This window comes from Triticum dicoccoides, chromosome 5A (assembly GCF_002162155.2).
Source record: "Triticum dicoccoides isolate Atlit2015 ecotype Zavitan chromosome 5A, WEW_v2.0, whole genome shotgun sequence".
Classification (NCBI taxonomy): domain Eukaryota; kingdom Viridiplantae; phylum Streptophyta; class Magnoliopsida; order Poales; family Poaceae; genus Triticum; species Triticum dicoccoides.
This window is the reverse complement of record NC_041388.1, coordinates 55,725,096-55,735,926: the sequence shown is the minus strand read 5'-3', so window position 1 is coordinate 55,735,926 and position 10,831 is coordinate 55,725,096.

Genomic DNA, 10,831 nt, shown 5'->3' with positions numbered 1-10,831 from the left:
TCGGCGGCGTGGGGCCGCGGCGGTTGAGGGCCTCGGCCAGTGAGCGGAGGGGCCAAGCAGGTCGTGGCAGGGAATGCGGGGCGACGGGCACCGGCGGACGCAGAGGCGGGTCGGCTATGGCGGCGAGGACGAGCGTCGGCGCGTAGGAGGGCGGGGAAGGCAGCAGCAGCTACCGCGGGGCCAGCGCGAGGCTACGACGCGGCAGGAGGAAAAGCAGGCGAGGCAAGGCGGGCACAGCAACAGCAAGTGAGCGGCCGCAACAGCAGGGGCGAGGCGCGTGGTTGGTGCGGGCACGGCGAGCATGGGACATGGCCGGAGACGAGCGCTGCAGCGGCGGAAGCAGCAGCGAGCGGCCAGGGAGCAGGGCAGGCGAAGCCAACGCATGCGCATAGGAGACCAGATGCGCCGGACATGGCCGAGGGATGGGCGCATCGACCGGGATGACGTCCGACGACGGCGACATGCGGGATCCGGCGTCCGGCGACCAAACCGAGCGCCGTGAGTACCTACTGAACGGGGAGGCCCGCCCGCGTCTATCTGCACTAGCGACAACGGCTAGGATGGTCGGAATTAACCGTGCCAACGGCGATGGGCGATGGCCGGAGGTGGAGCTCGGCAAGGTCGACCGCAGGGGCAAGGGTGGGTCGCGGGGCTGCGTGCGTGCGTGCGTGAGGCTCCTGGGAACCCCAGGAGCTCGACGGTGAGCATCAGGCACGTGTGACCACGGCTGAGGCCATGGCTGCGAGCTCGTTGGCGGCTGCGGGTTCGACCATGGCGGCAACGAGGTCTACAGGCACGAGAAACGACGGGAGAGAAGGGGGATCGATGTTTTTGCTCACCGCAGACCTGCAGATGTGCTCGTGCGAGCTCGGGGGAGGCTCGGTGCAGCGGAACGACGACGGCGGCCTTCGGTGGCCGGAGGTGGAAGAAGAGGGCCGGCTCGACGATGGAGGGGGTCTGAGCTCTATCATGTGGACTGGGAGGACGCAGTCGACAACGGCGGTGCAAACGGATAGGTTGGAGAGGCACAGGGGAGATGGCCGCCACAGTGGTGGCCGATGGCGACGACATAGGCGCTCGGTTGAGCGGAGATGCCGACGAGGGAGAGAGAGAAGATGGATCTGGGAGGGAGGGCGCCGAGGAGGAGTGAGGCCAGGGGGAAGTGGATCGGGGAGGCGAAGGGGAGCCCGAGGCATCAGGGGATCTCATCCCCTCGCCATCGAGGCTGCACGGGGTGGCGGACCGGGTGCGGCGGGAACGGCTCGGACGCATGAACAGAGAGGAGGAGAGTGATGAACGGGGAGAGGGAATGGGCCATTCGGCTAGGCCGGCCCAAGTGGGTTAGGTCTAGGGGGGTAGGGGGACTCCCTCCTTCTTTTCCTTTTTCTCTTTATAGTTTTATAAATTAAACAACTAGCCCCTGTTTTAAACATTTCAGAGCATTTAAACACATTATAAAAATGGTGTTTCAACATGACAATTATCCTGGGATTATTTGCCACACTTAGAACATTTTAGTTTTCATGTTTGAGCAAATATGAATTTTTTTAACTTTAGATTGGATTTGAATTTGAATTGTGATTTGGATCAAGTGAAGATTAGCAACAGTAATGTGATGACATGGCACCATTAACAGGGGATTACTGTAGCATGACACTAGGGGTGTTACAAATCTCCTCCACTACAAGAAATCTCGTCCCGAGATTTAAGTGGGGAAGTAAATAGTAACTTTGGGAGAACTGACCCTTAAAGGGTTAATTATCTGGTGAACAATTCAGGTAATGAGGCAGACGCATCTCTCGAGTTGAAAATGAAACATCGAGAGCAAGTATGAAGGTACAATAGGAAGTTTCAAGCGAATGGACAAACGATTATACCTCAATAGAGTGCGAGAGAGGGGTTCAGAGCATCGGGAATAGATCATCTCTCAGAAGGTGGCTCTTGACAAGATACGAAGCCAAATGCAAGAATATTTCGGGATCAAAGATATACAGGAGAGCCAGGTTTCGATCCTGTGGAACTGTGGGTTATGGGCCCACCATGTGGGTTAAAGGTAGAAAAGGGGATGACATCTTGCATGGTCATATAGTAAGGCATGTCAGAGAATAATCTGTCAGTTATGTCAACAACAACATCGGTACCAAGGGTGAGGGACGAAGAGAACCATTTTCCTGCTCATTGAAATGAGGCGGACCAATAGGAAAAGTTCTCGTCCATCGGTGGTTACTGGAATGTCAACAGCAATAATAGGAGGGTCTTACTGCCAAATTGTACACCGAGGTGTTTACATAAGCAGGGAACTATTACTGCCTAGATCTCATAATTTATATGAAAGGTTAAACAAAACAATGGAAGGGAAAATATGATTGTTAGTTTAATCAGAACAATAGAAAGGGAAAATGTGTTTAAACACAATTGTAAGGAGTATTCCCTTTGCAAGGACAAGCAGAGGACGATATCCATGGCAGGATAGTAAGTAGATAACCAACTAGGTAAAGGGGCGAGGGAATTCATGTTGTTACCCATACAACATGGTTTGGATAATCGATCAAGAAACATTTAGCATTGCGCTTCCAATGTTCTTGTTGACAATCTGAGTACCACAGACATGCTTTGGGATATCATTGACATGGTCATAAGGTAAAGGTCCTACCTTGGGAATGATACATCTCCAACATATCTATAATTTTTGATTGCTCCATGCTATATTATCTACTGTTTTGGACATTATTGGGCTTTATTATCCACTTTTATATTATTTTTGGGACTAACCTATTAATCGGAGGCCCAGCCCAGAATTGCTGTTTTTTGCCTGTTTTAGGGTTTCAAAAAAAAGGAATATCAAACGGAGTCCAAACGGAATGAAACCTTCGGGAACGTGATTTTCTCAACAAATAAGACCAGAGAGACTTGGACCCTACGTCAAGAAATAAAATAGGAGGCCACGAGGTAGGAGGGCGCGCCCACCCCCACCAGGCGCGCCCTCCACCCTCGTGGGCCCCCTGTTGCTCCACCGATGTACTCCTTCCTCCTATATATATCCATGTACCCCCAAACGATCAGAACAGGAGCCAAAACCCTAATTCCACCGCCATAACTTTCTGTATCCACGAGACCCCATCTTGGGGCCTGTTCCGGAGCTCCGCCGGAGGGGGCATCGATCATGGAGGGCTTCTACATCAACACCATAGCCCCTCCGATGAAGTGTGAGTATTTCACCTCAGACCTACGGGTCTATAGTTAGTAGCTAGATGGCTTCTTCTCTCTTTTTGGATCTCAATACAATGTTCTCCCCCTCTCTTGTGGAGATCTATTCGATGTAATCTTATTTTTGAGGTGTGTTTGTTGAGACCGATGAATTGTGGGTTTATGATCAAGTCTATCTATGAATAATATTTGAATCTTCTCTGAATTCTTTTATGTATGATTGGTTATCTTTGCAAGTCTCTTCGAATTATCAATTTGGTTTGGCCTACTAGATTGATCTTTCTTGCAATGGGAGAAGTGCTTAGCTTTGGGTTCAATCTTGCGGTGTCCTTTCCCGTTGACAGTAAGGGCAGCAAGGCACGTATTGTATTGTTGCCATCGAGGATAACAAGATGGGGTTTTCTTCATATTGCATGAGTCTATCCCTCTACACCATGTCATCTTGCTTAAGGCGTTACTCTGTTTTTAACTTAATACTCTAGATGCATGCTGGATAGCGGTCGATGAGTAGAGTAATAGTAGTAGATGCAGGCAGGAGTCGGTCTACTTGTCTCGGACGTGATGCCTATATACATGATCATACCTAGATATTCTCATAACTATGCTCAATTCTGTCAATTGCTCAACAGTAATTTGTTCACCCATCGTAGAATACTTATGCTCTTGAGAGAAGCCACTAGTGAAACCTATGGCCCCCGAGTCTATCTTTATCATATTGATCTCCTACTACTTAGTTATTTCCTTTTCTATTTACTTTGCCTTTATTTTACTTTGCATCTTTTATCATAAAAATACCAAAAATATTATTTTATCATATCTATCAGATCTCACTCTCGTAAGTGGCCCTATAGGTATTGACAACCCCTATTTGCGTTGGTTGCGAGGATTTATTTGTTTTGTGCAGGTGCGAGGGACTCGCGCGTAGCCTCCTACTGCATTGATACCTTGGTTCTCAAAAACTGAGGGAAATACTTACGCTACTTTGCTGCATCATCCCTTCCTCTTCGGGGAAAACCAACGCAGTGCTCAAGAGGTAGCAAGAAGAATTTCTGGCGCCGTTGCCAGGGAGGTCTACGCAAAAGTCAACATACAAGTACCCATCACATACCCTTATCTCCCGCATTACATTATTTGCCATTTGCCTCTCGTTTTCCTCTCCCCCACTTCACCCTTGCCGTTTTATTCGCCCTCTCTCTCTATCCTCCCTCTCTATTTGCCACTTTTTGTTCGCTTGCTTTTTGTTTGCTTGTGTGTTAGTCTGTTTGCTTGTCGTTATGGGTAGTCCCTTATCTTCTCCGTTGACTCCTGAGTTCGAAATCTTTCACTTTAAACAGAGACTAGGAGAAAACTTAAAAGATGCCTGGTTGAGAATAATGGAGTCTTATCATAATTGTACCTTTGAAATAAACCTGAGAATTCTGCTTCGCAATTTTTATGTTGGATTAAATATGTCTCATAGACAACTCTTGGATTGCGTTGCCAAAGGCAATTTTACTAAAATCGATCCCCATATTGCACTTGAAATTATAGAAGGTATAGTGGGAACACTACCTCAACAAAAGGGGCCTCATCCTACTCAGGAAGAGACACAAGTTTTTGAAAAAAAATGTGAAGTTACTAAAATCTTGCAGAAATCTCTTGAACCTCTTAAGAACATTAGTGGAAATATTCACCGCATGGTATGTTGATTACCCTTTGCAATAAGCGGTTGGATTCATTAGATCTAAAAATTTCAGAATATGAAGGGAAACGTAAAGAACCTCCCGGATTCGAGCTTGATTCCGCTATAAAGTTGAAAACCAAAGATGGCAATACCTAGATCTATTCTTGCTTGTTATGCCTAGCTAGGGGCGTTAAACAATAGCGTTTGTTGGGAGGCAACCCAATTTTATTTTTATTCCTTGATTTTTGCTCCTGTTTAGTAATAAATAATTTTTCTAGCCTCTGTTTTGGTTGTGTTTTTTGTGTTTAATTAGTGTTTGTGCCAAGTAGAACCGTTGGGAAGACTTGGGGAAAGTCTTGTTGAACTTGCTGTAAAAAAACAGAAACTTTAGCGCTCACTAGAACTGCTGCCATTTTTATTTAGAGAGTGGTATTTAATTAATTATTTTTGCAGATGATTAATAGATAAATTCCTCACACCCAGCAATTTATTTTAGAATTTTTAGGGTTCCAGATATTGCGCTGGATACATATTACTACAGACTGTTCTGTTTTTAACAGATTCTGTTTTTCGTGTGTTGTTTGCTTATTTTGATGAATATATGGCTAGTAAAATAGTTTATAAACCATAGAGAAGTTGGAATACAGTAGGTATAACACCAATATAAATAAATAATGAGTTCATCACAGTACCTTGAAGTGGTCTTTTATTTTCTTTCGCTAACGGAGCTCACGAGATTTTCTACTTTAAGTTTTGTGTTGTGAAGTTTTCAAGTTTTGGGTAAAGATTTGATGGATTATGGAACAAGGAGTGGCAAGAGCCTAAGCTTGAGGATGCCCATGAAACCCCCAAGATAATCTAAGGACACCTAAAAGCCAGAGCTTGGGGATGCCCCGGAAGGCATCCCCTCTTTCGTCTACTTCTATCGGTAACTTTACTTGGAGCTATATTTTTATTTGCCACATGATATGTGTTTTGCTTGGAGCGTCTTGTATTATTTGAGTCTTTGGTTTTTAGTCTACCACAATCATCCCTGCTGTACACACCTTTGAGAGAGCCATACGTGATTTGGAATTTGTTAGAATACTCTATGTGCTTCGCTTATATCTTTTGACTTATATAATTTTGCTCTAGTACTTTACTTATATCTTTTAGAGCACGGTGGTAGATTTGTTTTATAGAAACCATTGATCTCTCATGCTTCACTTAGATTATTTTGAGAGTCTTAATAGCATGGTAATTTGCTTAAAATCCTAATATGCTAGGTATTCAAAGTTAGTAAAATTTTCTTAAGAGTGTTTTGAATACTAAGAGAAGTTTGATGCTTGATGATTGTTTTGAGATATGGAGGTAATAATATCAAAGTCGTGCTAGTTGAGTAGTTGTGAAATTGAGAAATACTTGTGTTGAAGTATGCAAGTCCCGTAGCATGCACGTATGGTAAACGTTATGCAACAAATTTGAAACATGAGGTGTTATTTGATTGTCTTCCTTATGAGTGGCGGTCGGGGACGAGCGATGGTCTTTTCCTACCAATCTATCCCCCTAGGAGCATGCGCGTAGTACCGAGGTTTTTGATGACTTGTAGATTTTTGCAATAAGTATGTGAGTTCTTTATGACTAATGTTGAGTCCATGGATTATACGCACTCTCACCCTTCCATCCTTGTTAGCCTCTTCGGTGTCGTGCATTGCCCTTTCTCACATTGAGAGTTGGCGCAAACTTCGCCGGTGCATCCAAACCTCGTGATATGATACGCTCTTTCACACATAAACCTCCTTATATCTTCCTCAAAACAGCCACCATACCTACCTATTATGGCATTTCCATAGTCATTCCGAGATATATTGCCATGCAACTTTCCATCATTCCGTTCATCATGCCACATTCATCATTGTCATATTGCTTAGCATGATCATGTAGTCGACATAGTATTTGTGGCAAGGCCACCGTTAATAATTCTTTCATACATGTCACTCTTGGTCCATTGCATATCCCGGTACACCGCCGGAGGCATTCATATAGAGTCATCTTCTGTTCTAGTATCGAGTTGTAATCATTGAGTTGTAAATAAATAGAAGTGTCATGATCATCATTTTCTAGAGCATTGTCCCAAGTGAGGAATAAAAAAAGAGAAAGGCCATAAAAAAGAAAAGGCCCAAAAAAAGAAAAGGCCATAAAAAAGAGAGAAGACCCAAAAAATGAGAGAAAAAGAGAGAAGGGACAATGTTACTATCCTTTGCCACACATAAACCTCCTTATATCTTCCTCAAAACAGCCACCATACCTACCTATTATGGCATTTCCATAGCCATTCCGAGATATATTGCCATGCAACTTTCCATCATTCCGTTCATCATGCCACATTCATCATTGTCATATTGCTTAGCATGATCATGTAGTTGACATAGTATTTGTGGCAAGGCCACCGTTAATAATTCTTTCATACATGTCACTCTTGGTCCATTGCATATCCCGGTACACCGCCGGAGGCATTCATATAGAGTCATCTTCTGTTCTAGTATCGAGTTGTAATCATTGAGTTGTAAATAAATAGAAGTGTCATGATCATCATTTTCTAGAGCATTGTCCCAAGTGAGGAATAAAAAAAGAGAAAGGCCATAAAAAAAGGCCCAAAAAAAGAAAAGGCCATAAAAAAGAGAGAAGACCCAAAAAATGAGAGAAAAAGAGAGAAGGGACAATGTTACTATCCTTTGCCACACTTGTGCTTCAAAGTAGCACCTTAATCTTCATGTTAGAGAGTCTCTTGTTTTGGCACTTTCATATACTAGTGGGAATTTTTCATTATAGAACTTGGCTTGTATATTCCAACAATGGGCCTCCTCGAGTGCCCTAGGTCTTCATGAGCAAGCAAGTTGGATGCACACCCACTAGTTTCTTTTGTTGAGCTTTCATACATTTATAGCTCTAGTGCATCCGTTGCATGGCAATCCCTACTCCTTGCATTAACATCAACCGGTGGGCATCTCCATAGCCCATTGATTAGCCTCGTTGATGTGAGACTTTCTCCTTTTGTCTTCTCCACATAACCCCCCTCATTATATTCTATTCCACCCATAGTGCTATGTCCATGGATCGCGCTCATATATTGCGTGAAAGTTTATAGGTTTGAGATTACTAAAGTATGAAACAATTGCTTGGCTTGTCATCGGGGTTGTGCATGATGAGAGCATTCTTGTGTGACGAAGATGAAACATGACTAAACTATACGATTTTGTAGGGATGAACTTTCTTTGGCCATGTTATTTTGAGAAGACATAATTGCTTAGTTAGTATGCTTGAAGTATTATTATTTTTATGTCAATATGAACTTTTGTCTTGAATCTTTCGGATCTGAATATTCATACCACAATTAGGAAAAATTACATTAAAATTATGCCAAGTAGCACTCCGCATCAAAAATTCTGTTTTTATCATTTACCTACTCGAGGACGAGCAGGAATTAAGCTTGGGGATGCTTGATACGTCTCCAACGTATCTATAATTTTTGATTGCTCCATGCTATATTATCTACTGTTTTGGACATTATTGGGCTTTATTATCCACTTTTATATTATTTTTGGGACTAACCTATTAACCGGAGGCCCAGCCCGGAATTGTTGTTTTTTGCCTGTTTTAGGGTTTCGAAGAAATGGAATATCAAACGGAGTCCAAACGAAATGAAACCTTCGGAAACGTGATTTTCTCAACGAATAAGACCAGAGAGACTTGGACCCTACGTCAAGAAATAAAATAGGAGGCCACGAGGTAGGGGGCACGCCCACCCCCACCAGGCGTGCCCTCCACCCTCGTGGGCCCCCTGTTGCTCCACCGATGTACTCCTTCCTCCTATATATATCCACGTACCCCCAAAACGATCAGAACAGGAGCCAAAACCCTAATTCCACCGCCATAACTTTCTGTATCCATGAGATCCCATCTTGGGGCCTGTTCCGGAGCTCCGCCGGAGGGGGCATCGATCACGGAGGGCTTCTACATCAACATCATAGCCCCTCCGATGAAGTGTGAGTAGTTCACCTCAGACTTATGGGTCCATAGTTAGTAGCTAGATGGCTTCTTCTCTCTTTTTGGATCTCAAGACAATTATCCTGGGATTATTTGCCACACTTAGAACATTTTAGTTTTCATGTTTGAGCAAATATGATTTTTTTAACTTTAGATTGGATTTGAATTTGAATTGTGATTTGGATCAAGTGAAGATTAGCAACAGTAATGTGATGACATGGCATCATTAACAGGGGATTTCTGTAGCATGACACGGGGGTGTTACAACGCTCCTCCATTTATTATCGTTTTTTCAGTCGTTTAAGTTAAGAACATGTCCGGCCATGAACTCCGATGATCTTTTGGATGATGTAGAGTGGGTTTATGTGCATTTGGTTGTCCGTTTGATCTTGATTTCGTTGTCCGTTGTTTGATCATGTAGAATAGTTCATCACGTTGCACGCGTAGCATGGATATAGGGTGTCGGATATGAGATACTCGGATGTGAAATGCATTGTTTGAGGGCCTGTTTGGTTTCAAATAAGTCACCAACTTATAAGTCGAAAAGTAAAAAAAAAGTGACTTATTTTGCCAAACAGATCCAACTTATAAGTCACCCCAACTTATAAGTCATAAGTTGCTCCATCCCAACTTAAAACTTATAAGTCACCCCTTTTAGGTGGGTCTCATCACCTTTACATAAAAAAATCAAGATGGAAAGGTGTGGTCAAGTGACTTATAAGTCAGGTGACAACCAATCAGGCGTGACTTATAAGTTGCTGATTTTAAGTCACCTGACCTATAAATCGGGTGATTTATTGAAACCAAACACGCCCTGAGCCGTGACCGGTCAACGTCCGTGGGCGTTTGAGGATCTGGATTTGCCACACCCTGCCTTAGATGCTCTTATCCTTTTTGGCTCTGCTTTTTCTTGCTTGGACTTTGTGGCTCTCTTTGACCATGGGTTCACAAAGCGGAACGAAGATTCATTGGTTCTCACTTCTCAAGCTTTGACCGCGTGCGCTTTACTTATTTTGCCCTGGCTTTGCTCGACAGATGGGATGACATATAATCGGACGGTCCCCGGCCCACTGGCATGGAGACCCCACACCAAGACCTCCCCGGCACACTGCCACATCACCATCCAGGTATAGCACGTCAGCACCGCCAGTCGAACTCGAAGAATTTTCGGGATCATGCATGCGCTCTGCTGTGCTCGCAAGGCCGTTGTGCTACTTGCACGTCAGAGAACCAGCATGCTACGTCTACAGAAAGTTTCTTTTTTACGGGCCGATGAATCAACCAGGGGACGAGGTAGCTGTTCACGGTTAAAATCTGAGAAATGTTACGACTAGCAATTTTGCACGGATAATACATGGGAAAATAAAAACGGAAAAGAGCGGAGAACATGTGTGTGTGTCTAGGTAGTACTGTACGACATCGGTGACCGGAGGGCGTGAAAAGAAGAGAGACGGAGGAGCAAACTTAAAGCCGACGGGTCATGCGACGCTTCTGAGTTTTTGATCCATCCATCCATACTCATTTTTTTCTTTTTTTTCTTTTTTTTTCGAAAAGGGGGCCATACTCATGGATGTGTTTACTTTGTGGGTACTTTGTGCCGGCCGGCATCTGCATGTGCAGTACTTTTCCTCTCTTGTTTCCATCCCCGGGCGCGCGCAGAGGCGGTCACGTCACGCGTCGCGGCCTCATAAATCCATCGGTTTGTTTGGCCGGCGCGCAGTACGCGCCCGTGCCTCATGCATATTCCTCCATTAATATAAACTTTTTTATTTTATTTTGAAAAGACCTGCCTCTATTATTAAAGAATAAAGCACCTCAAACATAATAAAAATTATATTGAGGTCGGAGAACTACCAAACGACCATTGCCATGGTCAAACGAGGCGCTAAGAGCATCTACAGCCGGGCGCCTCAAAGCCGTCTCAAATGCCCGAGC